Here is a 27,121-nt window from a genome sequence, read left to right on the forward strand (position 1 = left end):
AATCGCAGTTCCATTCATTCGAGTGCGGCAAAAGCAGTGGGGCAGCGTTTCTTTTCTTAAGATCTCGCAGCTGCTTGCAAGTATGTCCGTCGTTTAAGACGACAGAAAACTAGCGTCAGCGGTGCGTCAGTGGGAAGTCGGTGAAGTCGCCATTGTAGCCATAAGCCAATAATTACGACACGCGAATCACTCGCACACCATGCAGCATGTACTAGAACGCTCGGCCGAGGGACCGGACGGCTCAGTCGGTAGAGCGCTAGACCTTCAACCAAAGGGTCCCGGGTTCAAGCCCCCGTCCAGGCGAAAACCAATACACTGTCTAAACAGCTAACGTGCTGGCAACGAAAGCACTACAGAAACGAGTGAGGCCATGTCGCGTTCTGCATCAGATTGCTTGTAAAGGAGCAGATGCACTTGTAGAGACACACCTCTGCGACCGGCAGTCGTGGCCGAGTGGTTAAGGCGTCTGACTAGAAATCAGATTCCCTCTGGGAGCGTAGGTTCGAGTCATACCGACTGCGTTTCTTTTTTGTGTCAAGAGGTGAAGAACATCTCCAACGGAACCGTGAAATGAGCGAATACGTGGGAAACACTGCATTCGAGAAGCTTGTGAATTTTACAATTGTCCAGTGAGTGTCGACAAAACACGTAGCTCCTCTGCTGTAACATATGAGACGTACAAACTGCTGCAATTTGACTTCACATCGTGTGTCAGCTTTCTTCGATAGTCTGTTACGAGCCTAGCGTAATGAGTTTATAGACAGCAGTCAGACGACGTTTAAATGGTAACAGCTCCACGCAACGGTTACCCAACAGTAAAGGACATGAGGCAATGTGTCAGTATGCGTAGTGGGAGGGGTGCTCATGTAATGTGAGCCCGGATAGCTCAGTCGGTAGAGCATTAGGCTTTTAACCTAAGGGTCCAGGGTTCAAGTCCCTGTTCGGGCGGAAATTTTAATACTTTGGTAGCCGCACGTCTAGTAGCGGTGTAAGCACTACGAAAAAGAATGCAGCTACGCCGTTTCCTGGCACTGCAGTGCTTTAAACGGTAGCAGTTGCATGTATCGGGAGGGTCTTGCGATACTGGCAGTCGTGGCCGAGTGGTTAAGGCGTCGGACTCGAAATCACATCCCCTCTGGGAGCGTAGGTTCGAATCCTACAGGCTGCGTGCGATTTTGCATAAAAACGAGCAGAAATTTTCGCACACATGTGACATGCGTGGGTGAATGCGGATCCAAACCAGTGACACCATTCTCAACAAGACGGAAATTTATGTTTAAGAATACTGTTTCGCGACGGCCGCAGTCTGTTGTGGCTATCGGTTCACCTCGCACGGACGCTAGTACTGCAGAAATCAGTCGCAGGCCCACGAACGCGCCCCCGTCCTTTTGTCGCGCCGTCGCCGTGTTCGAGAGTACACAGATGTGCTCTAAAGTGTTGGACAGAGCGGGCATTCATTTCTTTTTAAGAATCGCAGTTCCATTCATTCGAGTGCGGCAAAAGCAGTGGGGCAGCGTTTCTTTTCTTAAGATCTCGCAGCTGCTTGCAAGTATGTCCGTCGTTTAAGACGACAGAAAACTAGCGTCAGCGGTGCGTCAGTGGGAAGTCGGTGAAGTCGCCATTGTAGCCATAAGCCAATAATTACGACACGCGAATCACTCGCACACCATGCAGCATGTACTAGAACGCTCGGCCGAGGGACCGGACGGCTCAGTCGGTAGAGCGCTAGACCTTCAACCAAAGGGTCCCGGGTTCAAGCCCCCGTCCAGGCGAAAACCAATACACTGTCTAAACAGCTAACGTGCTGGCAACGAAAGCACTACAGAAACGAGTGAGGCCATGTCGCGTTCTGCCATCAGATTGCTTGTAAAGGAGCAGATGCACTTGTAGAGACACACCTCTGCGACCGGCAGTCGTGGCCGAGTGGTTAAGGCGTCTGACTAGAAATCAGATTCCCTCTGGGAGCGTAGGTTCGAGTCATACCGACTGCGTTTCTTTTTTGTGTCAAGAGGTGAAGAACATCTCCAACGGAACCGTGAAATGAGCGAATACGTGGGAAACACTGCATTCGAGAAGCTTGTGAATTTTACAATTGTCCAGTGAGTGTCGACAAAACACGTAGCTCCTCTGCTGTAACATATGAGACGTACAAACTGCTGCAATTTGACTTCACATCGTGTGTCAGCTTTCTTCGATAGTCTGTTACGAGCCTAGCGTAATGAGTTTATAGACAGCAGTCAGACGACGTTTAAATGGTAACAGCTCCACGCAACGGTTACCCAACAGTAAAGGACATGAGGCAATGTGTCAGTATGCGTAGTGGGAGGGGTGCTCATGTAATGTGAGCCCGGATAGCTCAGTCGGTAGAGCATTAGGCTTTTAACCTAAGGGTCCAGGGTTCAAGTCCCTGTTCGGGCGGAAATTTTAATACTTTGGTAGCCGCACGTCTAGTAGCGGTGTAAGCACTACGAAAAAGAATGCAGCTACGCCGTTTCCTGGCACTGCAGTGCTTTAAACGGTAGCAGTTGCATGTATCGGGAGGGTCTTGCGATACTGGCAGTCGTGGCCGAGTGGTTAAGGCGTCGGACTCGAAATCACATCCCCTCTGGGAGCGTAGGTTCGAATCCTACAGGCTGCGTGCGATTTTGCATAAAAACGAGCAGAAATTTTCGCACACATGTGACATGCGTGGGTGAATGCGGATCCAAACCAGTGACACCATTCTCAACAAGACGGAAATTTATGTTTAAGAATACTGTTTCGCGACGGCCGCAGTCTGTTGTGGCTATCGGTTCACCTCGCACGGACGCTAGTACTGCAGAAATCAGTCGCAGGCCCACGAACGCGCCCCCGTCCTTTTGTCGCGCCGTCGCCGTGTTCGAGAGTACACAGATGTGCTCTAAAGTGTTGGACAGAGCGGGCATTCATTTCTTTTTAAGAATCGCAGTTCCATTCATTCGAGTGCGGCAAAAGCAGTGGGGCAGCGTTTCTTTTCTTAAGATCTCGCAGCTGCTTGCAAGTATGTCCGTCGTTTAAGACGACAGAAAACTAGCGTCAGCGGTGCGTCAGTGGGAAGTCGGTGAAGTCGCCATTGTAGCCATAAGCCAATAATTACGACACGCGAATCACTCGCACACCATGCAGCATGTACTAGAACGCTCGGCCGAGGGACCGGACGGCTCAGTCGGTAGAGCGCTAGACCTTCAACCAAAGGGTCCCGGGTTCAAGCCCCCGTCCAGGCGAAAACCAATACACTGTCTAAACAGCTAACGTGCTGGCAACGAAAGCACTACAGAAACGAGTGAGGCCATGTCGCGTTCTGCCATCAGATTGCTTGTAAAGGAGCAGATGCACTTGTAGAGACACACCTCTGCGACCGGCAGTCGTGGCCGAGTGGTTAAGGCGTCTGACTAGAAATCAGATTCCCTCTGGGAGCGTAGGTTCGAGTCATACCGACTGCGTTTCTTTTTTGTGTCAAGAGGTGAAGAACATCTCCAACGGAACCGTGAAATGAGCGAATACGTGGGAAACACTGCATTCGAGAAGCTTGTGAATTTTACAATTGTCCAGTGAGTGTCGACAAAACACGTAGCTCCTCTGCTGTAACATATGAGACGTACAAACTGCTGCAATTTGACTTCACATCGTGTGTCAGCTTTCTTCGATAGTCTGTTACGAGCCTAGCGTAATGAGTTTATAGACAGCAGTCAGACGACGTTTAAATGGTAACAGCTCCACGCAACGGTTACCCAACAGTAAAGGACATGAGGCAATGTGTCAGTATGCGTAGTGGGAGGGGTGCTCATGTAATGTGAGCCCGGATAGCTCAGTCGGTAGAGCATTAGGCTTTTAACCTAAGGGTCCAGGGTTCAAGTCCCTGTTCGGGCGGAAATTTTAATACTTTGGTAGCCGCACGTCTAGTAGCGGTGTAAGCACTACGGAAAAGAATGCAGCTACGCCGTTTCCTGGCACTGCAGTGCTTTAAACGGTAGCAGTTGCATGTATCGGGAGGGTCTTGCGATACTGGCAGTCGTGGCCGAGTGGTTAAGGCGTCGGACTCGAAATCACATCCCCTCTGGGAGCGTAGGTTCGAATCCTACAGGCTGCGTGCGATTTTGCATAAAAACGAGCAGAAATTTTTCGCGCACACATGTGACATGCGTGGGTGAATGCGGATCCAAACCAGTGACACCATTCTCAACAAGACGGAAATTTATGTTTAAGAATACTGTTTCGCGACGGCCGCAGTCTGTTGTGGCTATCGGTTCACCTCGCACGGACGCTAGTACTGCAGAAATCAGTCGCAGGCCCACGAACGCGCCCCCGTCCTTTTGTCGCGCCGTCGCCGTGTTCGAGAGTACACAGATGTGCTCTAAAGTGTTGGACAGAGCGGGCATTCATTTCTTTTTAAGAATCGCAGTTCCATTCATTCGAGTGCGGCAAAAGCAGTGGGGCAGCGTTTCTTTTCTTAAGATCTCGCAGCTGCTTGCAAGTATGTCCGTCGTTTAAGACGACAGAAAACTAGCGTCAGCGGTGCGTCAGTGGGAAGTCGGTGAAGTCGCCATTGTAGCCATAAGCCAATAATTACGACACGCGAATCACTCGCACACCATGCAGCATGTACTAGAACGCTCGGCCGAGGGACCGGACGGCTCAGTCGGTAGAGCGCTAGACCTTCAACCAAAGGGTCCCGGGTTCAAGCCCCCGTCCAGGCGAAAACCAATACACTGTCTAAACAGCTAACGTGCTGGCAACGAAAGCACTACAGAAACGAGTGAGGCCATGTCGCGTTCTGCCATCAGATTGCTTGTAAAGGAGCAGATGCACTTGTAGAGACACACCTCTGCGACCGGCAGTCGTGGCCGAGTGGTTAAGGCGTCTGACTAGAAATCAGATTCCCTCTGGGAGCGTAGGTTCGAGTCATACCGACTGCGTTTCTTTTTTGTGTCAAGAGGTGAAGAACATCTCCAACGGAACCGTGAAATGAGCGAATACGTGGGAAACACTGCATTCGAGAAGCTTGTGAATTTTACAATTGTCCAGTGAGTGTCGACAAAACACGTAGCTCCTCTGCTGTAACATATGAGACGTACAAACTGCTGCAATTTGACTTCACATCGTGTGTCAGCTTTCTTCGATAGTCTGTTACGAGCCTAGCGTAATGAGTTTATAGACAGCAGTCAGACGACGTTTAAATGGTAACAGCTCCACGCAACGGTTACCCAACAGTAAAGGACATGAGGCAATGTGTCAGTATGCGTAGTGGGAGGGGTGCTCATGTAATGTGAGCCCGGATAGCTCAGTCGGTAGAGCATTAGGCTTTTAACCTAAGGGTCCAGGGTTCAAGTCCCTGTTCGGGCGGAAATTTTAATACTTTGGTAGCCGCACGTCTAGTAGCGGTGTAAGCACTACGAAAAAGAATGCAGCTACGCCGTTTCCTGGCACTGCAGTGCTTTAAACGGTAGCAGTTGCATGTATCGGGAGGGTCTTGCGATACTGGCAGTCGTGGCCGAGTGGTTAAGGCGTCGGACTCGAAATCACATCCCCTCTGGGAGCGTAGGTTCGAATCCTACAGGCTGCGTGCGATTTTGCATAAAAACGAGCAGAAATTTTCGCACACATGTGACATGCGTGGGTGAATGCGGATCCAAACCAGTGACACCATTCTCAACAAGACGGAAATTTATGTTTAAGAATACTGTTTCGCGACGGCCGCAGTCTGTTGTGGCTATCGGTTCACCTCGCACGGACGCTAGTACTGCAGAAATCAGTCGCAGGCCCACGAACGCGCCCCCGTCCTTTTGTCGCGCCGTCGCGTGTTCGAGAGTACACAGATGTGCTCTAAAGTGTTGGACAGAGCGGGCATTCATTTCTTTTTAAGAATCGCAGTTCCATTCATTCGAGTGCGGCAAAAGCAGTGGGGCAGCGTTTCTTTTCTTAAGATCTCGCAGCTGCTTGCAAGTATGTCCGTCGTTTAAGACGACAGAAAACTAGCGTCAGCGGTGCGTCAGTGGGAAGTCGGTGAAGTCGCCATTGTAGCCATAAGCCAATAATTACGACACGCGAATCACTCGCACACCATGCAGCATGTACTAGAACGCTCGGCCGAGGGACCGGACGGCTCAGTCGGTAGAGCGCTAGACCTTCAACCAAAGGGTCCCGGGTTCAAGCCCCCGTCCAGGCGAAAACCAATACACTGTCTAAACAGCTAACGTGCTGGCAACGAAAGCACTACAGAAACGAGTGAGGCCATGTCGCGTTCTGCCATCAGATTGCTTGTAAAGGAGCAGATGCACTTGTAGAGACACACCTCTGCGACCGGCAGTCGTGGCCGAGTGGTTAAGGCGTCTGACTAGAAATCAGATTCCCTCTGGGAGCGTAGGTTCGAGTCATACCGACTGCGTTTCTTTTTTGTGTCAAGAGGTGAAGAACATCTCCAACGGAACCGTGAAATGAGCGAATACGTGGGAAACACTGCATTCGAGAAGCTTGTGAATTTTACAATTGTCCAGTGAGTGTCGACAAAACACGTAGCTCCTCTGCTGTAACATATGAGACGTACAAACTGCTGCAATTTGACTTCACATCGTGTGTCAGCTTTCTTCGATAGTCTGTTACGAGCCTAGCGTAATGAGTTTATAGACAGCAGTCAGACGACGTTTAAATGGTAACAGCTCCACGCAACGGTTACCCAACAGTAAAGGACATGAGGCAATGTGTCAGTATGCGTAGTGGGAGGGGTGCTCATGTAATGTGAGCCCGGATAGCTCAGTCGGTAGAGCATTAGGCTTTTAACCTAAGGGTCCAGGGTTCAAGTCCCTGTTCGGGCGGAAATTTTAATACTTTGGTAGCCGCACGTCTAGTAGCGGTGTAAGCACTACGAAAAAGAATGCAGCTACGCCGTTTCCTGGCACTGCAGTGCTTTAAACGGTAGCAGTTGCATGTATCGGGAGGGTCTTGCGATACTGGCAGTCGTGGCCGAGTGGTTAAGGCGTCGGACTCGAAATCACATCCCCTCTGGGAGCGTAGGTTCGAATCCTACAGGCTGCGTGCGATTTTGCATAAAAACGAGCAGAAATTTTCGCACACATGTGACATGCGTGGGTGAATGCGGATCCAAACCAGTGACACCATTCTCAACAAGACGGAAATTTATGTTTAAGAATACTGTTTCGCGACGGCCGCAGTCTGTTGTGGCTATCGGTTCACCTCGCACGGACGCTAGTACTGCAGAAATCAGTCGCAGGCCCACGAACGCGCCCCCGTCCTTTTGTCGCGCCGTCGCCGTGTTCGAGAGTACACAGATGTGCTCTAAAGTGTTGGACAGAGCGGGCATTCATTTCTTTTTAAGAATCGCAGTTCCATTCATTCGAGTGCGGCAAAAGCAGTGGGGCAGCGTTTCTTTTCTTAAGATCTCGCAGCTGCTTGCAAGTATGTCCGTCGTTTAAGACGACAGAAAACTAGCGTCAGCGGTGCGTCAGTGGGAAGTCGGTGAAGTCGCCATTGTAGCCATAAGCCAATAATTACGACACGCGAATCACTCGCACACCATGCAGCATGTACTAGAACGCTCGGCCGAGGGACCGGACGGCTCAGTCGGTAGAGCGCTAGACCTTCAACCAAAGGGTCCCGGGTTCAAGCCCCCGTCCAGGCGAAAACCAATACACTGTCTAAACAGCTAACGTGCTGGCAACGAAAGCACTACAGAAACGAGTGAGGCCATGTCGCGTTCTGCCATCAGATTGCTTGTAAAGGAGCAGATGCACTTGTAGAGACACACCTCTGCGACCGGCAGTCGTGGCCGAGTGGTTAAGGCGTCTGACTAGAAATCAGATTCCCTCTGGGAGCGTAGGTTCGAGTCATACCGACTGCGTTTCTTTTTTGTGTCAAGAGGTGAAGAACATCTCCAACGGAACCGTGAAATGAGCGAATACGTGGGAAACACTGCATTCGAGAAGCTTGTGAATTTTACAATTGTCCAGTGAGTGTCGACAAAACACGTAGCTCCTCTGCTGTAACATATGAGACGTACAAACTGCTGCAATTTGACTTCACATCGTGTGTCAGCTTTCTTCGATAGTCTGTTACGAGCCTAGCGTAATGAGTTTATAGACAGCAGTCAGACGACGTTTAAATGGTAACAGCTCCACGCAACGGTTACCCAACAGTAAAGGACATGAGGCAATGTGTCAGTATGCGTAGTGGGAGGGGTGCTCATGTAATGTGAGCCCGGATAGCTCAGTCGGTAGAGCATTAGGCTTTTAACCTAAGGGTCCAGGGTTCAAGTCCCTGTTCGGGCGGAAATTTTAATACTTTGGTAGCCGCACGTCTAGTAGCGGTGTAAGCACTACGGAAAAGAATGCAGCTACGCCGTTTCCTGGCACTGCAGTGCTTTAAACGGTAGCAGTTGCATGTATCGGGAGGGTCTTGCGATACTGGCAGTCGTGGCCGAGTGGTTAAGGCGTCGGACTCGAAATCACATCCCCTCTGGGAGCGTAGGTTCGAATCCTACAGGCTGCGTGCGATTTTGCATAAAAACGAGCAGAAATTTTCGCACACATGTGACATGCGTGGGTGAATGCGGATCCAAACCAGTGACACCATTCTCAACAAGACGGAAATTTATGTTTAAGAATACTGTTTCGCGACGGCCGCAGTCTGTTGTGGCTATCGGTTCACCTCGCACGGACGCTAGTACTGCAGAAATCAGTCGCAGGCCCACGAACGCGCCCCCGTCCTTTTGTCGCGCCGTCGCCGTGTTCGAGAGTACACAGATGTGCTCTAAAGTGTTGGACAGAGCGGGCATTCATTTCTTTTTAAGAATCGCAGTTCCATTCATTCGAGTGCGGCAAAAGCAGTGGGGCAGCGTTTCTTTTCTTAAGATCTCGCAGCTGCTTGCAAGTATGTCCGTCGTTTAAGACGACAGAAAACTAGCGTCAGCGGTGCGTCAGTGGGAAGTCGGTGAAGTCGCCATTGTAGCCATAAGCCAATAATTACGACACGCGAATCACTCGCACACCATGCAGCATGTACTAGAACGCTCGGCCGAGGGACCGGACGGCTCAGTCGGTAGAGCGCTAGACCTTCAACCAAAGGGTCCCGGGTTCAAGCCCCCGTCCAGGCGAAAACCAATACACTGTCTAAACAGCTAACGTGCTGGCAACGAAAGCACTACAGAAACGAGTGAGGCCATGTCGCGTTCTGCCATCAGATTGCTTGTAAAGGAGCAGATGCACTTGTAGAGACACACCTCTGCGACCGGCAGTCGTGGCCGAGTGGTTAAGGCGTCTGACTAGAAATCAGATTCCCTCTGGGAGCGTAGGTTCGAGTCATACCGACTGCGTTTCTTTTTTGTGTCAAGAGGTGAAGAACATCTCCAACGGAACCGTGAAATGAGCGAATACGTGGGAAACACTGCATTCGAGAAGCTTGTGAATTTTACAATTGTCCAGTGAGTGTCGACAAAACACGTAGCTCCTCTGCTGTAACATATGAGACGTACAAACTGCTGCAATTTGACTTCACATCGTGTGTCAGCTTTCTTCGATAGTCTGTTACGAGCCTAGCGTAATGAGTTTATAGACAGCAGTCAGACGACGTTTAAATGGTAACAGCTCCACGCAACGGTTACCCAACAGTAAAGGACATGAGGCAATGTGTCAGTATGCGTAGTGGGAGGGGTGCTCATGTAATGTGAGCCCGGATAGCTCAGTCGGTAGAGCATTAGGCTTTTAACCTAAGGGTCCAGGGTTCAAGTCCCTGTTCGGGCGGAAATTTTAATACTTTGGTAGCCGCACGTCTAGTAGCGGTGTAAGCACTACGAAAAAGAATGCAGCTACGCCGTTTCCTGGCACTGCAGTGCTTTAAACGGTAGCAGTTGCATGTATCGGGAGGGTCTTGCGATACTGGCAGTCGTGGCCGAGTGGTTAAGGCGTCGGACTCGAAATCACATCCCCTCTGGGAGCGTAGGTTCGAATCCTACAGGCTGCGTGCGATTTTGCATAAAAACGAGCAGAAATTTTCGCACACATGTGACATGCGTGGGTGAATGCGGATCCAAACCAGTGACACCATTCTCAACAAGACGGAAATTTATGTTTAAGAATACTGTTTCGCGACGGCCGCAGTCTGTTGTGGCTATCGGTTCACCTCGCACGGACGCTAGTACTGCAGAAATCAGTCGCAGGCCCACGAACGCGCCCCCGTCCTTTTGTCGCGCCGTCGCCGTGTTCGAGAGTACACAGATGTGCTCTAAAGTGTTGGACAGAGCGGGCATTCATTTCTTTTTAAGAATCGCAGTTCCATTCATTCGAGTGCGGCAAAAGCAGTGGGGCAGCGTTTCTTTTCTTAAGATCTCGCAGCTGCTTGCAAGTATGTCCGTCGTTTAAGACGACAGAAAACTAGCGTCAGCGGTGCGTCAGTGGGAAGTCGGTGAAGTCGCCATTGGAGCCATAAGCCAATAATTACGACACGCGAATCACTCGCACACCATGCAGCATGTACTAGAACGCTCGGCCGAGGGACCGGACGGCTCAGTCGGTAGAGCGCTAGACCTTCAACCAAAGGGTCCCGGGTTCAAGCCCCCGTCCAGGCGAAAACCAATACACTGTCTAAACAGCTAACGTGCTGGCAACGAAAGCACTACAGAAACGAGTGAGGCCATGTCGCGTTCTGCCATCAGATTGCTTGTAAAGGAGCAGATGCACTTGTAGAGACACACCTCTGCGACCGGCAGTCGTGGCCGAGTGGTTAAGGCGTCTGACTAGAAATCAGATTCCCTCTGGGAGCGTAGGTTCGAGTCATACCGACTGCGTTTCTTTTTTGTGTCAAGAGGTGAAGAACATCTCCAACGGAACCGTGAAATGAGCGAATACGTGGGAAACACTGCATTCGAGAAGCTTGTGAATTTTACAATTGTCCAGTGAGTGTCGACAAAACACGTAGCTCCTCTGCTGTAACATATGAGACGTACAAACTGCTGCAATTTGACTTCACATCGTGTGTCAGCTTTCTTCGATAGTCTGTTACGAGCCTAGCGTAATGAGTTTATAGACAGCAGTCAGACGACGTTTAAATGGTAACAGCTCCACGCAACGGTTACCCAACAGTAAAGGACATGAGGCAATGTGTCAGTATGCGTAGTGGGAGGGGTGCTCATGTAATGTGAGCCCGGATAGCTCAGTCGGTAGAGCATTAGGCTTTTAACCTAAGGGTCCAGGGTTCAAGTCCCTGTTCGGGCGGAAATTTTAATACTTTGGTAGCCGCACGTCTAGTAGCGGTGTAAGCACTACGGAAAAGAATGCAGCTACGCCGTTTCCTGGCACTGCAGTGCTTTAAACGGTAGCAGTTGCATGTATCGGGAGGGTCTTGCGATACTGGCAGTCGTGGCCGAGTGGTTAAGGCGTCGGACTCGAAATCACATCCCCTCTGGGAGCGTAGGTTCGAATCCTACAGGCTGCGTGCGATTTTGCATAAAAACGAGCAGAAATTTTCGCACACATGTGACATGCGTGGGTGAATGCGGATCCAAACCAGTGACACCATTCTCAACAAGACGGAAATTTATGTTTAAGAATACTGTTTCGCGACGGCCGCAGTCTGTTGTGGCTATCGGTTCACCTCGCACGGACGCTAGTACTGCAGAAATCAGTCGCAGGCCCACGAACGCGCCCCCGTCCTTTTGTCGCGCCGTCGCCGTGTTCGAGAGTACACAGATGTGCTCTAAAGTGTTGGACAGAGCGGGCATTCATTTCTTTTTAAGAATCGCAGTTCCATTCATTCGAGTGCGGCAAAAGCAGTGGGGCAGCGTTTCTTTTCTTAAGATCTCGCAGCTGCTTGCAAGTATGTCCGTCGTTTAAGACGACAGAAAACTAGCGTCAGCGGTGCGTCAGTGGGAAGTCGGTGAAGTCGCCATTGTAGCCATAAGCCAATAATTACGACACGCGAATCACTCGCACACCATGCAGCATGTACTAGAACGCTCGGCCGAGGGACCGGACGGCTCAGTCGGTAGAGCGCTAGACCTTCAACCAAAGGGTCCCGGGTTCAAGCCCCCGTCCAGGCGAAAACCAATACACTGTCTAAACAGCTAACGTGCTGGCAACGAAAGCACTACAGAAACGAGTGAGGCCATGTCGCGTTCTGCCATCAGATTGCTTGTAAAGGAGCAGATGCACTTGTAGAGACACACCTCTGCGACCGGCAGTCGTGGCCGAGTGGTTAAGGCGTCTGACTAGAAATCAGATTCCCTCTGGGAGCGTAGGTTCGAGTCATACCGACTGCGTTTCTTTTTTGTGTCAAGAGGTGAAGAACATCTCCAACGGAACCGTGAAATGAGCGAATACGTGGGAAACACTGCATTCGAGAAGCTTGTGAATTTTACAATTGTCCAGTGAGTGTCGACAAAACACGTAGCTCCTCTGCTGTAACATATGAGACGTACAAACTGCTGCAATTTGACTTCACATCGTGTGTCAGCTTTCTTCGATAGTCTGTTACGAGCCTAGCGTAATGAGTTTATAGACAGCAGTCAGACGACGTTTAAATGGTAACAGCTCCACGCAACGGTTACCCAACAGTAAAGGACATGAGGCAATGTGTCAGTATGCGTAGTGGGAGGGGTGCTCATGTAATGTGAGCCCGGATAGCTCAGTCGGTAGAGCATTAGGCTTTTAACCTAAGGGTCCAGGGTTCAAGTCCCTGTTCGGGCGGAAATTTTAATACTTTGGTAGCCGCACGTCTAGTAGCGGTGTAAGCACTACGAAAAAGAATGCAGCTACGCCGTTTCCTGGCACTGCAGTGCTTTAAACGGTAGCAGTTGCATGTATCGGGAGGGTCTTGCGATACTGGCAGTCGTGGCCGAGTGGTTAAGGCGTCGGACTCGAAATCACATCCCCTCTGGGAGCGTAGGTTCGAATCCTACAGGCTGCGTGCGATTTTGCATAAAAACGAGCAGAAATTTTCGCACACATGTGACATGCGTGGGTGAATGCGGATCCAAACCAGTGACACCATTCTCAACAAGACGGAAATTTATGTTTAAGAATACTGTTTCGCGACGGCCGCAGTCTGTTGTGGCTATCGGTTCACCTCGCACGGACGCTAGTACTGCAGAAATCAGTCGCAGGCCCACGAACGCGCCCCCGTCCTTTTGTCGCGCCGTCGCCGTGTTCGAGAGTACACAGATGTGCTCTAAAGTGTTGGACAGAGCGGGCATTCATTTCTTTTTAAGAATCGCAGTTCCATTCATTCGAGTGCGGCAAAAGCAGTGGGGCAGCGTTTCTTTTCTTAAGATCTCGCAGCTGCTTGCAAGTATGTCCGTCGTTTAAGACGACAGAAAACTAGCGTCAGCGGTGCGTCAGTGGGAAGTCGGTGAAGTCGCCATTGTAGCCATAAGCCAATAATTACGACACGCGAATCACTCGCACACCATGCAGCATGTACTAGAACGCTCGGCCGAGGGACCGGACGGCTCAGTCGGTAGAGCGCTAGACCTTCAACCAAAGGGTCCCGGGTTCAAGCCCCCGTCCAGGCGAAAACCAATACACTGTCTAAACAGCTAACGTGCTGGCAACGAAAGCACTACAGAAACGAGTGAGGCCATGTCGCGTTCTGCCATCAGATTGCTTGTAAAGGAGCAGATGCACTTGTAGAGACACACCTCTGCGACCGGCAGTCGTGGCCGAGTGGTTAAGGCGTCTGACTAGAAATCAGATTCCCTCTGGGAGCGTAGGTTCGAGTCATACCGACTGCGTTTCTTTTTTGTGTCAAGAGGTGAAGAACATCTCCAACGGAACCGTGAAATGAGCGAATACGTGGGAAACACTGCATTCGAGAAGCTTGTGAATTTTACAATTGTCCAGTGAGTGTCGACAAAACACGTAGCTCCTCTGCTGTAACATATGAGACGTACAAACTGCTGCAATTTGACTTCACATCGTGTGTCAGCTTTCTTCGATAGTCTGTTACGAGCCTAGCGTAATGAGTTTATAGACAGCAGTCAGACGACGTTTAAATGGTAACAGCTCCACGCAACGGTTACCCAACAGTAAAGGACATGAGGCAATGTGTCAGTATGCGTAGTGGGAGGGGTGCTCATGTAATGTGAGCCCGGATAGCTCAGTCGGTAGAGCATTAGGCTTTTAACCTAAGGGTCCAGGGTTCAAGTCCCTGTTCGGGCGGAAATTTTAATACTTTGGTAGCCGCACGTCTAGTAGCGGTGTAAGCACTACGAAAAAGAATGCAGCTACGCCGTTTCCTGGCACTGCAGTGCTTTAAACGGTAGCAGTTGCATGTATCGGGAGGGTCTTGCGATACTGGCAGTCGTGGCCGAGTGGTTAAGGCGTCGGACTCGAAATCACATCCCCTCTGGGAGCGTAGGTTCGAATCCTACAGGCTGCGTGCGATTTTGCATAAAAACGAGCAGAAATTTTCGCACACATGTGACATGCGTGGGTGAATGCGGATCCAAACCAGTGACACCATTCTCAACAAGACGGAAATTTATGTTTAAGAATACTGTTTCGCGACGGCCGCAGTCTGTTGTGGCTATCGGTTCACCTCGCACGGACGCTAGTACTGCAGAAATCAGTCGCAGGCCCACGAACGCGCCCCCGTCCTTTTGTCGCGCCGTCGCCGTGTTCGAGAGTACACAGATGTGCTCTAAAGTGTTGGACAGAGCGGGCATTCATTTCTTTTTAAGAATCGCAGTTCCATTCATTCGAGTGCGGCAAAAGCAGTGGGGCAGCGTTTCTTTTCTTAAGATCTCGCAGCTGCTTGCAAGTATGTCCGTCGTTTAAGACGACAGAAAACTAGCGTCAGCGGTGCGTCAGTGGGAAGTCGGTGAAGTCGCCATTGTAGCCATAAGCCAATAATTACGACACGCGAATCACTCGCACACCATGCAGCATGTACTAGAACGCTCGGCCGAGGGACCGGACGGCTCAGTCGGTAGAGCGCTAGACCTTCAACCAAAGGGTCCCGGGTTCAAGCCCCCGTCCAGGCGAAAACCAATACACTGTCTAAACAGCTAACGTGCTGGCAACGAAAGCACTACAGAAACGAGTGAGGCCATGTCGCGTTCTGCCATCAGATTGCTTGTAAAGGAGCAGATGCACTTGTAGATACGCACCTCTGCGACCGGCAGTCGTGGCCGAGTGGTTAAGGCGTCTGACTAGAAATCAGATTCCCTCTGGGAGCGTAGGTTCGAGTCATACCGACTGCGTTTCTTTTTTGTGTCAAGAGGTGAAGAACATCTCCAACGGAACCGTGAAATGAGCGAATACGTGGGAAACACTGCATTCGAGAAGCTTGTGAATTTTACAATTGTCCAGTGAGTGTCGACAAAACACGTAGCTCCTCTGCTGTAACATATGAGACGTACAAACTGCTGCAATTTGACTTCACATCGTGTGTCAGCTTTCTTCGATAGTCTGTTACGAGCCTAGCGTAATGAGTTTATAGACAGCAGTCAGACGACGTTTAAATGGTAACAGCTCCACGCAACGGTTACCCAACAGTAAAGGACATGAGGCAATGTGTCAGTATGCGTAGTGGGAGGGGTGCTCATGTAATGTGAGCCCGGATAGCTCAGTCGGTAGAGCATTAGGCTTTTAACCTAAGGGTCCAGGGTTCAAGTCCCTGTTCGGGCGGAAATTTTAATACTTTGGTAGCCGCACGTCTAGTAGCGGTGTAAGCACTACGGAAAAGAATGCAGCTACGCCGTTTCCTGGCACTGCAGTGCTTTAAACGGTAGCAGTTGCATGTATCGGGAGGGTCTTGCGATACTGGCAGTCGTGGCCGAGTGGTTAAGGCGTCGGACTCGAAATCACATCCCCTCTGGGAGCGTAGGTTCGAATCCTACAGGCTGCGTGCGATTTTGCATAAAAACGAGCAGAAATTTTCGCACACATGTGACATGCGTGGGTGAATGCGGATCCAAACCAGTGACACCATTCTCAACAAGACGGAAATTTATGTTTAAGAATACTGTTTCGCGACGGCCGCAGTCTGTTGTGGCTATCGGTTCACCTCGCACGGACGCTAGTACTGCAGAAATCAGTCGCAGGCCCACGAACGCGCCCCCGTCCTTTTGTCGCGCCGTCGCCGTGTTCGAGAGTACACAGATGTGCTCTAAAGTGTTGGACAGAGCGGGCATTCATATCTTTTTAAGAATCGCAGTTCCATTCATTCGAGTGCGGCAAAAGCAGTGGGGCAGCGTTTCTTTTCTTAAGATCTCGCAGCTGCTTGCAAGTATGTCCGTCGTTTAAGACGACAGAAAACTAGCGTCAGCGGTGCGTCAGTGGGAAGTCGGTGAAGTCGCCATTGGAGCCATAAGCCAATAATTACGACACGCGAATCACTCGCACACCATGCAGCATGTACTAGAACGCTCGGCCGAGGGACCGGACGGCTCAGTCGGTAGAGCGCTAGACCTTCAACCAAAGGGTCCCGGGTTCAAGCCCCCGTCCAGGCGAAAACCAATACACTGTCTAAACAGCTAACGTGCTGGCAACGAAAGCACTACAGAAACGAGTGAGGCCATGTCGCGTTCTGCCATCAGATTGCTTGTAAAGGAGCAGATGCACTTGTAGAGACACACCTCTGCGACCGGCAGTCGTGGCCGAGTGGTTAAGGCGTCTGACTAGAAACCAGATTCCCTCTGGGAGTGTAGGTTCGAGTCATACCGACTGCGTTTCTTTTTTGTGTCAAGAGGTGAAGAACATCTCCAACGGAACCGTGAAATGAGCGAATACGTGGGAAACACTGCATTCGAGAAGCTTGTGAATTTTACAATTGTCCAGTGAGTGTCGACAAAACACGTAGCTCCTCTGCTGTAACATATGAGACGTACAAACTGCTGCAATTTGACTTCACATCGTGTGTCAGCTTTCTTCGATAGTCTGTTACGAGCCTAGCGTAATGAGTTTATAGACAGCAGTCAGACGACGTTTAAATGGTAACAGCTCCACGCAACGGTTACCCAACAGTAAAGGACATGAGGCAATGTGTCAGTATGCGTAGTGGGAGGGGTGCTCATGTAATGTGAGCCCGGATAGCTCAGTCGGTAGAGCATTAGGCTTTTAACCTAAGGGTCCAGGGTTCAAGTCCCTGTTCGGGCGGAAATTTTAATACTTTGGTAGCCGCACGTCTAGTAGCGGTGTAAGCACTACGGAAAAGAATGCAGCTACGCCGTTTCCTGGCACTGCAGTGCTTTAAACGGTAGCAGTTGCATGTATCGGGAGGGTCTTGCGATACTGGCAGTCGTGGCCGAGTGGTTAAGGCGTCGGACTCGAAATCACATCCCCTCTGGGAGCGTAGGTTCGAATCCTACAGGCTGCGTGCGATTTAGCATAAAAACGAGCAGAAATTTTCGCACACATGTGACATGCGTGGGTGAATGCGGATCCAAACCAGTGACACCATTCTCAACAAGACGGAAATTTATGTTTAAGAATACTGTTTCGCGACGGCCGCAGTCTGTTGTGGCTATCGGTTCACCTCGCACGGACGCTAGTACTGCAGAAATCAGTCGCAGGCCCACGAACGCGCCCCCGTCCTTTTGTCGCGCCGTCGCCGTGTTCGAGAGTACACAGATGTGCTCTAAAGTGTTGGACAGAGCGGGCATTCATTTCTTTTTAAGAATCGCAGTTCCATTCATTCGAGTGTGGCAAAAGCAGTGGGGCAGCGTTTCTTTTCTTAAGATCTCGCAGCTGCTTGCAAGTATGTCCGTCGTTTAAGACGACAGAAAACTAGCGTCAGCGGTGCGTCAGTGGGAAGTCGGTGAAGTCGCCATTGGAGCCATAAGCCAATAATTACGACACGCGAATCACTCGCACACCATGCAGCATGTACTAGAACGCTCGGCCGAGGGACCGGACGGCTCAGTCGGTAGAGCGCTAGACCTTCAACCAAAGGGTCCCGGGTTCAAGCCCCCGTCCAGGCGAAAACCAATACACTGTCTAAACAGCTAACGTGCTGGCAACGAAAGCACTACAGAAACGAGTGAGGCCATGTCGCGTTCTGCCATCAGATTGCTTGTAAAGGAGCAGATGCACTTGTAGAGACACACCTCTGCGACCGGCAGTCGTGGCCGAGTGGTTAAGGCGTCTGACTAGAAATCAGATTCCCTCTGGGAGCGTAGGTTCGAGTCATACCGACTGCGTTTCTTTTTTGTGTCAAGAGGTGAAGAACATCTCCAACGGAACCGTGAAATGAGCGAATACGTGGGAAACACTGCATTCGAGAAGCTTGTGAATTTTACAATTGTCCAGTGAGTGTCGACAAAACACGTAGCTCCTCTGCTGTAACATATGAGACGTACAAACTGCTGCAATTTGACTTCACATCGTGTGTCAGCTTTCTTCGATAGTCTGTTACGAGCCTAGCGTAATGAGTTTATAGACAGCAGTCAGACGACGTTTAAATGGTAACAGCTCCACGCAACGGTTACCCAACAGTAAAGGACATGAGGCAATGTGTCAGTATGCGTAGTGGGAGGGGTGCTCATGTAATGTGAGCCCGGATAGCTCAGTCGGTAGAGCATTAGGCTTTTAACCTAAGGGTCCAGGGTTCAAGTCCCTGTTCGGGCGGAAATTTTAATACTTTGGTAGCCGCACGTCTAGTAGCGGTGTAAGCACTACGGAAAAGAATGCAGCTACGCCGTTTCCTGGCACTGCAGTGCTTTAAACGGTAGCAGTTGCATGTATCGGGAGGGTCTTGCGATACTGGCAGTCGTGGCCGAGTGGTTAAGGCGTCGGACTCGAAATCACATCCCCTCTGGGAGCGTAGGTTCGAATCCTACAGGCTGCGTGCGATTTTGCATAAAAACGAGCAGAAATTTTCGCACACATGTGACATGCGTGGGTGAATGCGGATCCAAACCAGTGACACCATTCTCAACAAGACGGAAATTTATGTTTAAGAATACTGTTTCGCGACGGCCGCAGTCTGTTGTGGCTATCGGTTCACCTCGCACGGACGCTAGTACTGCAGAAATCAGTCGCAGGCCCACGAACGCGCCCCCGTCCTTTTGTCGCGCCGTCGCCGTGTTCGAGAGTACACAGATGTGCTCTAAAGTGTTGGACAGAGCGGGCATTCATTTCTTTTTAAGAATCGCAGTTCCATTCATTCGAGTGCGGCAAAAGCAGTGGGGCAGCGTTTCTTTTCTTAAGATCTCGCAGCTGCTTGCAAGTATGTCCGTCGTTTAAGACGACAGAAAACTAGCGTCAGCGGTGCGTCAGTGGGAAGTCGGTGAAGTCGCCATTGGAGCCATAAGCCAATAATTACGACACGCGAATCACTCGCACACCATGCAGCATGTACTAGAACGCTCGGCCGAGGGACCGGACGGCTCAGTCGGTAGAGCGCTAGACCTTCAACCAAAGGGTCCCGGGTTCAAGCCCCCGTCCAGGCGAAAACCAATACACTGTCTAAACAGCTAACGTGCTGGCAACGAAAGCACTACAGAAACGAGTGAGGCCATGTCGCGTTCTGCCATCAGATTGCTTGTAAAGGAGCAGATGCACTTGTAGAGACACACCTCTGCGACCGGCAGTCGTGGCCGAGTGGTTAAGGCGTCTGACTAGAAATCAGATTCCCTCTGGGAGCGTAGGTTCGAGTCATACCGACTGCGTTTCTTTTTTGTGTCAAGAGGTGAAGAACATCTCCAACGGAACCGTGAAATGAGCGAATACGTGGGAAACACTGCATTCGAGAAGCTTGTGAATTTTACAATTGTCCAGTGAGTGTCGACAAAACACGTAGCTCCTCTGCTGTAACATATGAGACGTACAAACTGCTGCAATTTGACTTCACATCGTGTGTCAGCTTTCTTCGATAGTCTGTTACGAGCCTAGCGTAATGAGTTTATAGACAGCAGTCAGACGACGTTTAAATGGTAACAGCTCCACGCAACGGTTACCCAACAGTAAAGGACATGAGGCAATGTGTCAGTATGCGTAGTGGGAGGGGTGCTCATGTAATGTGAGCCCGGATAGCTCAGTCGGTAGAGCATTAGGCTTTTAACCTAAGGGTCCAGGGTTCAAGTCCCTGTTCGGGCGGAAATTTTAATACTTTGGTAGCCGCACGTCTAGTAGCGGTGTAAGCACTACGGAAAAGAATGCAGCTACGCCGTTTCCTGGCACTGCAGTGCTTTAAACGGTAGCAGTTGCATGTATCGGGAGGGTCTTGCGATACTGGCAGTCGTGGCCGAGTGGTTAAGGCGTCGGACTCGAAATCACATCCCCTCTGGGAGCGTAGGTTCGAATCCTACAGGCTGCGTGCGATTTTGCATAAAAACGAGCAGAAATTTTCGCACACATGTGACATGCGTGGGTGAATGCGGATCCAAACCAGTGACACCATTCTCAACAAGACGGAAATTTATGTTTAAGAATACTGTTTCGCGACGGCCGCAGTCTGTTGTGGCTATCGGTTCACCTCGCACGGACGCTAGTACTGCAGAAATCAGTCGCAGGCCCACGAACGCGCCCCCGTCCTTTTGTCGCGCCGTCGCCGTGTTCGAGAGTACACAGATGTGCTCTAAAGTGTTGGACAGAGCGGGCATTCATTTCTTTTTAAGAATCGCAGTTCCATTCATTCGAGTGCGGCAAAAGCAGTGGGGCAGCGTTTCTTTTCTTAAGATCTCGCAGCTGCTTGCAAGTATGTCCGTCGTTTAAGACGACAGAAAACTAGCGTCAGCGGTGCGTCAGTGGGAAGTCGGTGAAGTCGCCATTGTAGCCATAAGCCAATAATTACGACACGCGAATCACTCGCACACCATGCAGCATGTACTAGAACGCTCGGCCGAGGGACCGGACGGCTCAGTCGGTAGAGCGCTAGACCTTCAACCAAAGGGTCCCGGGTTCAAGCCCCCGTCCAGGCGAAAACCAATACACTGTCTAAACAGCTAACGTGCTGGCAACGAAAGCACTACAGAAACGAGTGAGGCCATGTCGCGTTCTGCCATCAGATTGCTTGTAAAGGAGCAGATGCACTTGTAGAGACACACCTCTGCGACCGGCAGTCGTGGCCGAGTGGTTAAGGCGTCTGACTAGAAATCAGATTCCCTCTGGGAGCGTAGGTTCGAGTCATACCGACTGCGTTTCTTTTTTGTGTCAAGAGGTGAAGAACATCTCCAACGGAACCGTGAAATGAGCGAATACGTGGGAAACACTGCATTCGAGAAGCTTGTGAATTTTACAATTGTCCAGTGAGTGTCGACAAAACACGTAGCTCCTCTGCTGTAACATATGAGACGTACAAACTGCTGCAATTTGACTTCACATCGTGTGTCAGCTTTCTTCGATAGTCTGTTACGAGCCTAGCGTAATGAGTTTATAGACAGCAGTCAGACGACGTTTAAATGGTAACAGCTCCACGCAACGGTTACCCAACAGTAAAGGACATGAGGCAATGTGTCAGTATGCGTAGTGGGAGGGGTGCTCATGTAATGTGAGCCCGGATAGCTCAGTCGGTAGAGCATTAGGCTTTTAACCTAAGGGTCCAGGGTTCAAGTCCCTGTTCGGGCGGAAATTTTAATACTTTGGTAGCCGCACGTCTAGTAGCGGTGTAAGCACTACGAAAAAGAATGCAGCTACGCCGTTTCCTGGCACTGCAGTGCTTTAAACGGTAGCAGTTGCATGTATCGGGAGGGTCTTGCGATACTGGCAGTCGTGGCCGAGTGGTTAAGGCGTCGGACTCGAAATCACATCCCCTCTGGGAGCGTAGGTTCGAATCCTACAGGCTGCGTGCGATTTTGCATAAAAACGAGCAGAAATTTTCGCACACATGTGACATGCGTGGGTGAATGCGGATCCAAACCAGTGACACCATTCTCAACAAGACGGAAATTTATGTTTAAGAATACTGTTTCGCGACGGCCGCAGTCTGTTGTGGCTATCGGTTCACCTCGCACGGACGCTAGTACTGCAGAAATCAGTCGCAGGCCCACGAACGCGCCCCCGTCCTTTTGTCGCGCCGTCGCCGTGTTCGAGAGTACACAGATGTGCTCTAAAGTGTTGGACAGAGCGGGCATTCATTTCTTTTTAAGAATCGCAGTTCCATTCATTCGAGTGCGGCAAAAGCAGTGGGGCAGCGTTTCTTTTCTTAAGATCTCGCAGCTGCTTGCAAGTATGTCCGTCGTTTAAGACGACAGAAAACTAGCGTCAGCGGTGCGTCAGTGGGAAGTCGGTGAAGTCGCCATTGTAGCCATAAGCCAATAATTACGACACGCGAATCACTCGCACACCATGCAGCATGTACTAGAACGCTCGGCCGAGGGACCGGACGGCTCAGTCGGTAGAGCGCTAGACCTTCAACCAAAGGGTCCCGGGTTCAAGCCCCCGTCCAGGCGAAAACCAATACACTGTCTAAACAGCTAACGTGCTGGCAACGAAAGCACTACAGAAACGAGTGAGGCCATGTCGCGTTCTGCCATCAGATTGCTTGTAAAGGAGCAGATGCACTTGTAGAGACACACCTCTGCGACCGGCAGTCGTGGCCGAGTGGTTAAGGCGTCTGACTAGAAATCAGATTCCCTCTGGGAGCGTAGGTTCGAGTCATACCGACTGCGTTTCTTTTTTGTGTCAAGAGGTGAAGAACATCTCCAACGGAACCGTGAAATGAGCGAATACGTGGGAAACACTGCATTCGAGAAGCTTGTGAATTTTACAATTGTCCAGTGAGTGTCGACAAAACACGTAGCTCCTCTGCTGTAACATATGAGACGTACAAACTGCTGCAATTTGACTTCACATCGTGTGTCAGCTTTCTTCGATAGTCTGTTACGAGCCTAGCGTAATGAGTTTATAGACAGCAGTCAGACGACGTTTAAATGGTAACAGCTCCACGCAACGGTTACCCAACAGTAAAGGACATGAGGCAATGTGTCAGTATGCGTAGTGGGAGGGGTGCTCATGTAATGTGAGCCCGGATAGCTCAGTCGGTAGAGCATTAGGCTTTTAACCTAAGGGTCCAGGGTTCAAGTCCCTGTTCGGGCGGAAATTTTAATACTTTGGTAGCCGCACGTCTAGTAGCGGTGTAAGCACTACGAAAAAGAATGCAGCTACGCCGTTTCCTGGCACTGCAGTGCTTTAAACGGTAGCAGTTGCATGTATCGGGAGGGTCTTGCGATACTGGCAGTCGTGGCCGAGTGGTTAAGGCGTCGGACTCGAAATCACATCCCCTCTGGGAGCGTAGGTTCGAATCCTACAGGCTGCGTGCGATTTTGCATAAAAACGAGCAGAAATTTTCGCACACATGTGACATGCGTGGGTGAATGCGGATCCAAACCAGTGACACCATTCTCAACAAGACGGAAATTTATGTTTAAGAATACTGTTTCGCGACGGCCGCAGTCTGTTGTGGCTATCGGTTCACCTCGCACGGACGCTAGTACTGCAGAAATCAGTCGCAGGCCCACGAACGCGCCCCCGTCCTTTTGTCGCGCCGTCGCCGTGTTCGAGAGTACACAGATGTGCTCTAAAGTGTTGGACAGAGCGGGCATTCATTTCTTTTTAAGAATCGCAGTTCCATTCATTCGAGTGCGGCAAAAGCAGTGGGGCAGCGTTTCTTTTCTTAAGATCTCGCAGCTGCTTGCAAGTATGTCCGTCGTTTAAGACGACAGAAAACTAGCGTCAGCGGTGCGTCAGTGGGAAGTCGGTGAAGTCGCCATTGGAGCCATAAGCCAATAATTACGACACGCGAATCACTCGCACACCATGCAGCATGTACTAGAACGCTCGGCCGAGGGACCGGACGGCTCAGTCGGTAGAGCGCTAGACCTTCAACCAAAGGGTCCCGGGTTCAAGCCCCCGTCCAGGCGAAAACCAATACACTGTCTAAACAGCTAACGTGCTGGCAACGAAAGCACTACAGAAACGAGTGAGGCCATGTCGCGTTCTGCCATCAGATTGCTTGTAAAGGAGCAGATGCACTTGTAGATACACACCTCTGCGACCGGCAGTCGTGGCCGAGTGGTTAAGGCGTCTGACTAGAAATCAGATTCCCTCTGGGAGCGTAGGTTCGAGTCATACCGACTGCGTTTCTTTTTTGTGTCAAGAGGTGAAGAACATCTCCAACGGAACCGTGAAATGAGCGAATACGTGGGAAACACTGCATTCGAGAAGCTTGTGAATTTTACAATTGTCCAGTGAGTGTCGACAAAACACGTAGCTCCTCTGCTGTAACATATGAGACGTACAAACTGCTGCAATTTGACTTCACATCGTGTGTCAGCTTTCTTCGATAGTCTGTTACGAGCCTAGCGTAATGAGTTTATAGACAGCAGTCAGACGACGTTTAAATGGTAACAGCTCCACGCAACGGTTACCCAACAGTAAAGGACATGAGGCAATGTGTCAGTATGCGTAGTGGGAGGGGTGCTCATGTAATGTGAGCCCGGATAGCTCAGTCGGTAGAGCATTAGGCTTTTAACCTAAGGGTCCAGGGTTCAAGTCCCTGTTCGGGCGGAAATTTTAATACTTTGGTAGCCGCACGTCTAGTAGCGGTGTAAGCACTACGGAAAAGAATGCAGCTACGCCGTTTCCTGGCACTGCAGTGCTTTAAACGGTAGCAGTTGCATGTATCGGGAGGGTCTTGCGATACTGGCAGTCGTGGCCGAGTGGTTAAGGCGTCGGACTCGAAATCACATCCCCTCTGGGAGCGTAGGTTCGAATCCTACAGGCTGCGTGCGATTTTGCATAAAAACGAGCAGAAATTTTCGCACACATGTGACATGCGTGGGTGAATGCGGATCCAAACCAGTGACACCATTCTCAACAAGACGGAAATTTATGTTTAAGAATACTGTTTCGCGACGGCCGCAGTCTGTTGTGGCTATCGGTTCACCTCGCACGGACGCTAGTACTGCAGAAATCAGTCGCAGGCCCACGAACGCGCCCCCGTCCTTTTGTCGCGCCGTCGCCGTGTTCGAGAGTACACAGATGTGCTCTAAAGTGTTGGACAGAGCGGGCATTCATTTCTTTTTAAGAATCGCAGTTCCATTCATTCGAGTGCGGCAAAAGCAGTGGGGCAGCGTTTCTTTTCTTAAGATCTCGCAGCTGCTTGCAAGTATGTCCGTCGTTTAAGACGACAGAAAACTAGCGTCAGCGGTGCGTCAGTGGGAAGTCGGTGAAGTCGCCATTGGAGCCATAAGCCAATAATTACGACACGCGAATCACTCGCACACCATGCAGCATGTACTAGAACGCTCGGCCGAGGGACCGGACGGCTCAGTCGGTAGAGCGCTAGACCTTCAACCAAAGGGTCCCGGGTTCAAGCCCCCGTCCAGGCGAAAACCAATACACTGTCTAAACAGCTAACGTGCTGGCAACGAAAGCACTACAGAAACGAGTGAGGCCATGTCGCGTTCTGCCATCAGATTGCTTGTAAAGGAGCAGATGCACTTGTAGAGACACACATCTGCGACCGGCAGTCGTGGCCGAGTGGTTAAGGCGTCTGACTAGAAATCAGGTTCCCTCTGGGAGCGTAGGTTCGAGTCATACCGACTGCGTTTCTTTTTTGTGTCAAGAGGTGAAGAACATCTCCAACGGAACCGTGAAATGAGCGAATACGTGGGAAACACTGCATTCGAGAAGCTTGTGAATTTTACAATTGTCCAGTGAGTGTCGACAAAACACGTAGCTCCTCTGCTGTAACATATGAGACGTACAAACTGCTGCAATTTGACTTCACATCGTGTGTCAGCTTTCTTCGATAGTCTGTTACGAGCCTAGCGTAATGAGTTTATAGACAGCAGTCAGACGACGTTTAAATGGTAACAGCTCCACGCAACGGTTACCCAACAGTAAAGGACATGAGGCAATGTGTCAGTATGCGTAGTGGGAGGGGTGCTCATGTAATGTGAGCCCGTATAGCTCAGTCGGTAGAGCATTAGGCTTTTAACCTAAGGGTCCAGGGTTCAAGTCCCTGTTCGGGCGGAAATTTTAATACTTTGGTAGCCGCACGTCTAGTAGCGGTGTAAGCACTACGGAAAAGAATGCAGCTACGCCGTTTCCTGGCACTGCAGTGCTTTAAACGGTAGCAGTTGCATGTATCGGGAGGGTCTTGCGATACTGGCAGTCGTGGCCGAGTGGTTAAGGCGTCGGACTCGAAATCACATCCCCTCTGGCAGCGTAGGTTCGAATCCTACAGGCTGCGTGCGATTTTGCATAAAAACGAGCAGAAATTTTCGCACACATGTGACATGCGTGGGTGAATGCGGATCCAAACCAGTGACACCATTCTCAACAAGACGGAAATTTATGTTTAAGAATACTGTTTCGCGACGGCCGCAGTCTGTTGTGGCTATCGGTTCACCTCGCACGGACGCTAGTACTGCAGAAATCAGTCGCAGGCCCACGAACGCGCCCCCGTCCTTTTGTCACGCCGTCGCCGTGTTCGAGAGTACACAGATGTGCTCTAAAGTGTTGGACAGAGCGGGCATTCATTTCTTTTTAAGAATCGCAGTTCCATTCATTCGAGTGCGGCAAAAGCAGTGGGGCAGCGTTTCTTTTCTTAAGATCTCGCAGCTGCTTGCAAGTATGTCCGTCGTTTAAGACGACAGAAAACTAGCGTCAGCGGTGCGTCAGTGGGAAGTCGGTGAAGTCGCCATTGTAGCCATAAGCCAATAATTACGACACGCGAATCACTCGCACACCATGCAGCATGTACTAGAACGCTCGGCCGAGGGACCGGACGGCTCAGTCGGTAGAGCGCTAGACCTTCAACCAAAGGGTCCCGGGTTCAAGCCCCCGTCCAGGCGAAAACCAATACACTGTCTAAACAGCTAACGTGCTGGCAACGAAAGCACTACAGAAACGAGTGAGGCCATGTCGCGTTCTGCCATCAGATTGCTTGTAAAGGAGCAGATGCACTTGTAGAGACACACCTCTGCGACCGGCAGTCGTGGCCGAGTGGTTAAGGCGTCTGACTAGAAATCAGGTTCCCTCTGGGAGCGTAGGTTCGAGTCCTACCGACTGCGTTTCTTTTTTGTGTCAAGAGGTGAAGAACATCTCCAACGGAACCGTGAAATGAGCGAATACGTGGGAAACACTGCATTCGAGAAGCTTGTGAATTTTACAATTGTCCAGTGAGTGTCGACAAAACACGTAGCTCCTCT

General features: G+C 50.6%; 54 non-coding genes across 54 annotated transcripts; all 54 read left to right on the forward strand.

Moving 5' to 3' along the window:
* Nucleotides 1–439: 439 nt before the first annotated feature.
* Trnas-aga (transfer RNA serine (anticodon AGA)) lies at nucleotides 440–521 on the forward strand. The gene has a single exon. It is a non-coding gene; the product is annotated as a tRNA-Ser (tRNA).
* Nucleotides 522–875: 354 nt separating this feature from the next.
* On the forward strand, nucleotides 876–948 carry Trnak-uuu (transfer RNA lysine (anticodon UUU)). Its single transcript has one exon. It is a non-coding gene; the product is annotated as a tRNA-Lys (tRNA).
* A 138-nt stretch (nucleotides 949–1,086) lies between these two features.
* On the forward strand, nucleotides 1,087–1,168 carry Trnas-cga (transfer RNA serine (anticodon CGA)). Its single transcript has one exon. It is a non-coding gene; the product is annotated as a tRNA-Ser (tRNA).
* Nucleotides 1,169–1,909: 741 nt separating this feature from the next.
* Trnas-aga (transfer RNA serine (anticodon AGA)) lies at nucleotides 1,910–1,991 on the forward strand. Its single transcript has one exon. It is a non-coding gene; the product is annotated as a tRNA-Ser (tRNA).
* A 354-nt stretch (nucleotides 1,992–2,345) lies between these two features.
* On the forward strand, nucleotides 2,346–2,418 carry Trnak-uuu (transfer RNA lysine (anticodon UUU)). The gene has a single exon. It is a non-coding gene; the product is annotated as a tRNA-Lys (tRNA).
* A 138-nt stretch (nucleotides 2,419–2,556) lies between these two features.
* Trnas-cga (transfer RNA serine (anticodon CGA)) lies at nucleotides 2,557–2,638 on the forward strand. The gene has a single exon. It is a non-coding gene; the product is annotated as a tRNA-Ser (tRNA).
* Nucleotides 2,639–3,379: 741 nt separating this feature from the next.
* Nucleotides 3,380–3,461, forward strand: Trnas-aga (transfer RNA serine (anticodon AGA)). The gene has a single exon. It is a non-coding gene; the product is annotated as a tRNA-Ser (tRNA).
* Nucleotides 3,462–3,815: 354 nt separating this feature from the next.
* Trnak-uuu (transfer RNA lysine (anticodon UUU)) lies at nucleotides 3,816–3,888 on the forward strand. The gene has a single exon. It is a non-coding gene; the product is annotated as a tRNA-Lys (tRNA).
* A 138-nt stretch (nucleotides 3,889–4,026) lies between these two features.
* Nucleotides 4,027–4,108, forward strand: Trnas-cga (transfer RNA serine (anticodon CGA)). Its single transcript has one exon. It is a non-coding gene; the product is annotated as a tRNA-Ser (tRNA).
* Nucleotides 4,109–4,852: 744 nt separating this feature from the next.
* Nucleotides 4,853–4,934, forward strand: Trnas-aga (transfer RNA serine (anticodon AGA)). The gene has a single exon. It is a non-coding gene; the product is annotated as a tRNA-Ser (tRNA).
* Nucleotides 4,935–5,288: 354 nt separating this feature from the next.
* On the forward strand, nucleotides 5,289–5,361 carry Trnak-uuu (transfer RNA lysine (anticodon UUU)). Its single transcript has one exon. It is a non-coding gene; the product is annotated as a tRNA-Lys (tRNA).
* Nucleotides 5,362–5,499: 138 nt separating this feature from the next.
* On the forward strand, nucleotides 5,500–5,581 carry Trnas-cga (transfer RNA serine (anticodon CGA)). The gene has a single exon. It is a non-coding gene; the product is annotated as a tRNA-Ser (tRNA).
* Nucleotides 5,582–6,321: 740 nt separating this feature from the next.
* On the forward strand, nucleotides 6,322–6,403 carry Trnas-aga (transfer RNA serine (anticodon AGA)). The gene has a single exon. It is a non-coding gene; the product is annotated as a tRNA-Ser (tRNA).
* Nucleotides 6,404–6,757: 354 nt separating this feature from the next.
* Trnak-uuu (transfer RNA lysine (anticodon UUU)) lies at nucleotides 6,758–6,830 on the forward strand. The gene has a single exon. It is a non-coding gene; the product is annotated as a tRNA-Lys (tRNA).
* A 138-nt stretch (nucleotides 6,831–6,968) lies between these two features.
* On the forward strand, nucleotides 6,969–7,050 carry Trnas-cga (transfer RNA serine (anticodon CGA)). The gene has a single exon. It is a non-coding gene; the product is annotated as a tRNA-Ser (tRNA).
* Nucleotides 7,051–7,791: 741 nt separating this feature from the next.
* On the forward strand, nucleotides 7,792–7,873 carry Trnas-aga (transfer RNA serine (anticodon AGA)). Its single transcript has one exon. It is a non-coding gene; the product is annotated as a tRNA-Ser (tRNA).
* A 354-nt stretch (nucleotides 7,874–8,227) lies between these two features.
* Trnak-uuu (transfer RNA lysine (anticodon UUU)) lies at nucleotides 8,228–8,300 on the forward strand. Its single transcript has one exon. It is a non-coding gene; the product is annotated as a tRNA-Lys (tRNA).
* Nucleotides 8,301–8,438: 138 nt separating this feature from the next.
* Nucleotides 8,439–8,520, forward strand: Trnas-cga (transfer RNA serine (anticodon CGA)). The gene has a single exon. It is a non-coding gene; the product is annotated as a tRNA-Ser (tRNA).
* A 741-nt stretch (nucleotides 8,521–9,261) lies between these two features.
* On the forward strand, nucleotides 9,262–9,343 carry Trnas-aga (transfer RNA serine (anticodon AGA)). The gene has a single exon. It is a non-coding gene; the product is annotated as a tRNA-Ser (tRNA).
* Nucleotides 9,344–9,697: 354 nt separating this feature from the next.
* Trnak-uuu (transfer RNA lysine (anticodon UUU)) lies at nucleotides 9,698–9,770 on the forward strand. The gene has a single exon. It is a non-coding gene; the product is annotated as a tRNA-Lys (tRNA).
* A 138-nt stretch (nucleotides 9,771–9,908) lies between these two features.
* Trnas-cga (transfer RNA serine (anticodon CGA)) lies at nucleotides 9,909–9,990 on the forward strand. The gene has a single exon. It is a non-coding gene; the product is annotated as a tRNA-Ser (tRNA).
* Nucleotides 9,991–10,731: 741 nt separating this feature from the next.
* On the forward strand, nucleotides 10,732–10,813 carry Trnas-aga (transfer RNA serine (anticodon AGA)). Its single transcript has one exon. It is a non-coding gene; the product is annotated as a tRNA-Ser (tRNA).
* Nucleotides 10,814–11,167: 354 nt separating this feature from the next.
* Trnak-uuu (transfer RNA lysine (anticodon UUU)) lies at nucleotides 11,168–11,240 on the forward strand. Its single transcript has one exon. It is a non-coding gene; the product is annotated as a tRNA-Lys (tRNA).
* A 138-nt stretch (nucleotides 11,241–11,378) lies between these two features.
* Trnas-cga (transfer RNA serine (anticodon CGA)) lies at nucleotides 11,379–11,460 on the forward strand. Its single transcript has one exon. It is a non-coding gene; the product is annotated as a tRNA-Ser (tRNA).
* A 741-nt stretch (nucleotides 11,461–12,201) lies between these two features.
* Nucleotides 12,202–12,283, forward strand: Trnas-aga (transfer RNA serine (anticodon AGA)). Its single transcript has one exon. It is a non-coding gene; the product is annotated as a tRNA-Ser (tRNA).
* Nucleotides 12,284–12,637: 354 nt separating this feature from the next.
* On the forward strand, nucleotides 12,638–12,710 carry Trnak-uuu (transfer RNA lysine (anticodon UUU)). Its single transcript has one exon. It is a non-coding gene; the product is annotated as a tRNA-Lys (tRNA).
* A 138-nt stretch (nucleotides 12,711–12,848) lies between these two features.
* Trnas-cga (transfer RNA serine (anticodon CGA)) lies at nucleotides 12,849–12,930 on the forward strand. Its single transcript has one exon. It is a non-coding gene; the product is annotated as a tRNA-Ser (tRNA).
* A 741-nt stretch (nucleotides 12,931–13,671) lies between these two features.
* On the forward strand, nucleotides 13,672–13,753 carry Trnas-aga (transfer RNA serine (anticodon AGA)). The gene has a single exon. It is a non-coding gene; the product is annotated as a tRNA-Ser (tRNA).
* Nucleotides 13,754–14,107: 354 nt separating this feature from the next.
* On the forward strand, nucleotides 14,108–14,180 carry Trnak-uuu (transfer RNA lysine (anticodon UUU)). The gene has a single exon. It is a non-coding gene; the product is annotated as a tRNA-Lys (tRNA).
* A 138-nt stretch (nucleotides 14,181–14,318) lies between these two features.
* On the forward strand, nucleotides 14,319–14,400 carry Trnas-cga (transfer RNA serine (anticodon CGA)). The gene has a single exon. It is a non-coding gene; the product is annotated as a tRNA-Ser (tRNA).
* Nucleotides 14,401–15,141: 741 nt separating this feature from the next.
* Trnas-aga (transfer RNA serine (anticodon AGA)) lies at nucleotides 15,142–15,223 on the forward strand. Its single transcript has one exon. It is a non-coding gene; the product is annotated as a tRNA-Ser (tRNA).
* Nucleotides 15,224–15,577: 354 nt separating this feature from the next.
* Trnak-uuu (transfer RNA lysine (anticodon UUU)) lies at nucleotides 15,578–15,650 on the forward strand. The gene has a single exon. It is a non-coding gene; the product is annotated as a tRNA-Lys (tRNA).
* A 138-nt stretch (nucleotides 15,651–15,788) lies between these two features.
* Trnas-cga (transfer RNA serine (anticodon CGA)) lies at nucleotides 15,789–15,870 on the forward strand. The gene has a single exon. It is a non-coding gene; the product is annotated as a tRNA-Ser (tRNA).
* A 741-nt stretch (nucleotides 15,871–16,611) lies between these two features.
* Nucleotides 16,612–16,693, forward strand: Trnas-aga (transfer RNA serine (anticodon AGA)). The gene has a single exon. It is a non-coding gene; the product is annotated as a tRNA-Ser (tRNA).
* A 354-nt stretch (nucleotides 16,694–17,047) lies between these two features.
* On the forward strand, nucleotides 17,048–17,120 carry Trnak-uuu (transfer RNA lysine (anticodon UUU)). The gene has a single exon. It is a non-coding gene; the product is annotated as a tRNA-Lys (tRNA).
* Nucleotides 17,121–17,258: 138 nt separating this feature from the next.
* Trnas-cga (transfer RNA serine (anticodon CGA)) lies at nucleotides 17,259–17,340 on the forward strand. Its single transcript has one exon. It is a non-coding gene; the product is annotated as a tRNA-Ser (tRNA).
* A 741-nt stretch (nucleotides 17,341–18,081) lies between these two features.
* Trnas-aga (transfer RNA serine (anticodon AGA)) lies at nucleotides 18,082–18,163 on the forward strand. The gene has a single exon. It is a non-coding gene; the product is annotated as a tRNA-Ser (tRNA).
* A 354-nt stretch (nucleotides 18,164–18,517) lies between these two features.
* Nucleotides 18,518–18,590, forward strand: Trnak-uuu (transfer RNA lysine (anticodon UUU)). Its single transcript has one exon. It is a non-coding gene; the product is annotated as a tRNA-Lys (tRNA).
* Nucleotides 18,591–18,728: 138 nt separating this feature from the next.
* Nucleotides 18,729–18,810, forward strand: Trnas-cga (transfer RNA serine (anticodon CGA)). The gene has a single exon. It is a non-coding gene; the product is annotated as a tRNA-Ser (tRNA).
* A 741-nt stretch (nucleotides 18,811–19,551) lies between these two features.
* Nucleotides 19,552–19,633, forward strand: Trnas-aga (transfer RNA serine (anticodon AGA)). Its single transcript has one exon. It is a non-coding gene; the product is annotated as a tRNA-Ser (tRNA).
* A 354-nt stretch (nucleotides 19,634–19,987) lies between these two features.
* Nucleotides 19,988–20,060, forward strand: Trnak-uuu (transfer RNA lysine (anticodon UUU)). The gene has a single exon. It is a non-coding gene; the product is annotated as a tRNA-Lys (tRNA).
* Nucleotides 20,061–20,198: 138 nt separating this feature from the next.
* On the forward strand, nucleotides 20,199–20,280 carry Trnas-cga (transfer RNA serine (anticodon CGA)). The gene has a single exon. It is a non-coding gene; the product is annotated as a tRNA-Ser (tRNA).
* A 741-nt stretch (nucleotides 20,281–21,021) lies between these two features.
* Trnas-aga (transfer RNA serine (anticodon AGA)) lies at nucleotides 21,022–21,103 on the forward strand. Its single transcript has one exon. It is a non-coding gene; the product is annotated as a tRNA-Ser (tRNA).
* A 354-nt stretch (nucleotides 21,104–21,457) lies between these two features.
* Trnak-uuu (transfer RNA lysine (anticodon UUU)) lies at nucleotides 21,458–21,530 on the forward strand. The gene has a single exon. It is a non-coding gene; the product is annotated as a tRNA-Lys (tRNA).
* Nucleotides 21,531–21,668: 138 nt separating this feature from the next.
* Trnas-cga (transfer RNA serine (anticodon CGA)) lies at nucleotides 21,669–21,750 on the forward strand. The gene has a single exon. It is a non-coding gene; the product is annotated as a tRNA-Ser (tRNA).
* A 741-nt stretch (nucleotides 21,751–22,491) lies between these two features.
* On the forward strand, nucleotides 22,492–22,573 carry Trnas-aga (transfer RNA serine (anticodon AGA)). Its single transcript has one exon. It is a non-coding gene; the product is annotated as a tRNA-Ser (tRNA).
* Nucleotides 22,574–22,927: 354 nt separating this feature from the next.
* On the forward strand, nucleotides 22,928–23,000 carry Trnak-uuu (transfer RNA lysine (anticodon UUU)). Its single transcript has one exon. It is a non-coding gene; the product is annotated as a tRNA-Lys (tRNA).
* Nucleotides 23,001–23,138: 138 nt separating this feature from the next.
* Trnas-cga (transfer RNA serine (anticodon CGA)) lies at nucleotides 23,139–23,220 on the forward strand. The gene has a single exon. It is a non-coding gene; the product is annotated as a tRNA-Ser (tRNA).
* Nucleotides 23,221–23,961: 741 nt separating this feature from the next.
* On the forward strand, nucleotides 23,962–24,043 carry Trnas-aga (transfer RNA serine (anticodon AGA)). Its single transcript has one exon. It is a non-coding gene; the product is annotated as a tRNA-Ser (tRNA).
* Nucleotides 24,044–24,397: 354 nt separating this feature from the next.
* On the forward strand, nucleotides 24,398–24,470 carry Trnak-uuu (transfer RNA lysine (anticodon UUU)). The gene has a single exon. It is a non-coding gene; the product is annotated as a tRNA-Lys (tRNA).
* Nucleotides 24,471–24,608: 138 nt separating this feature from the next.
* Nucleotides 24,609–24,690, forward strand: Trnas-cga (transfer RNA serine (anticodon CGA)). The gene has a single exon. It is a non-coding gene; the product is annotated as a tRNA-Ser (tRNA).
* Nucleotides 24,691–25,431: 741 nt separating this feature from the next.
* Trnas-aga (transfer RNA serine (anticodon AGA)) lies at nucleotides 25,432–25,513 on the forward strand. The gene has a single exon. It is a non-coding gene; the product is annotated as a tRNA-Ser (tRNA).
* A 354-nt stretch (nucleotides 25,514–25,867) lies between these two features.
* Trnak-uuu (transfer RNA lysine (anticodon UUU)) lies at nucleotides 25,868–25,940 on the forward strand. Its single transcript has one exon. It is a non-coding gene; the product is annotated as a tRNA-Lys (tRNA).
* A 961-nt stretch (nucleotides 25,941–26,901) lies between these two features.
* On the forward strand, nucleotides 26,902–26,983 carry Trnas-aga (transfer RNA serine (anticodon AGA)). The gene has a single exon. It is a non-coding gene; the product is annotated as a tRNA-Ser (tRNA).
* The last annotated feature ends 138 nt before the right edge of the window (nucleotides 26,984–27,121 follow it).

This window comes from Schistocerca cancellata, chromosome 3, assembly GCF_023864275.1.
Source record: "Schistocerca cancellata isolate TAMUIC-IGC-003103 chromosome 3, iqSchCanc2.1, whole genome shotgun sequence".
NCBI lineage: Eukaryota > Metazoa > Arthropoda > Insecta > Orthoptera > Acrididae > Schistocerca > Schistocerca cancellata.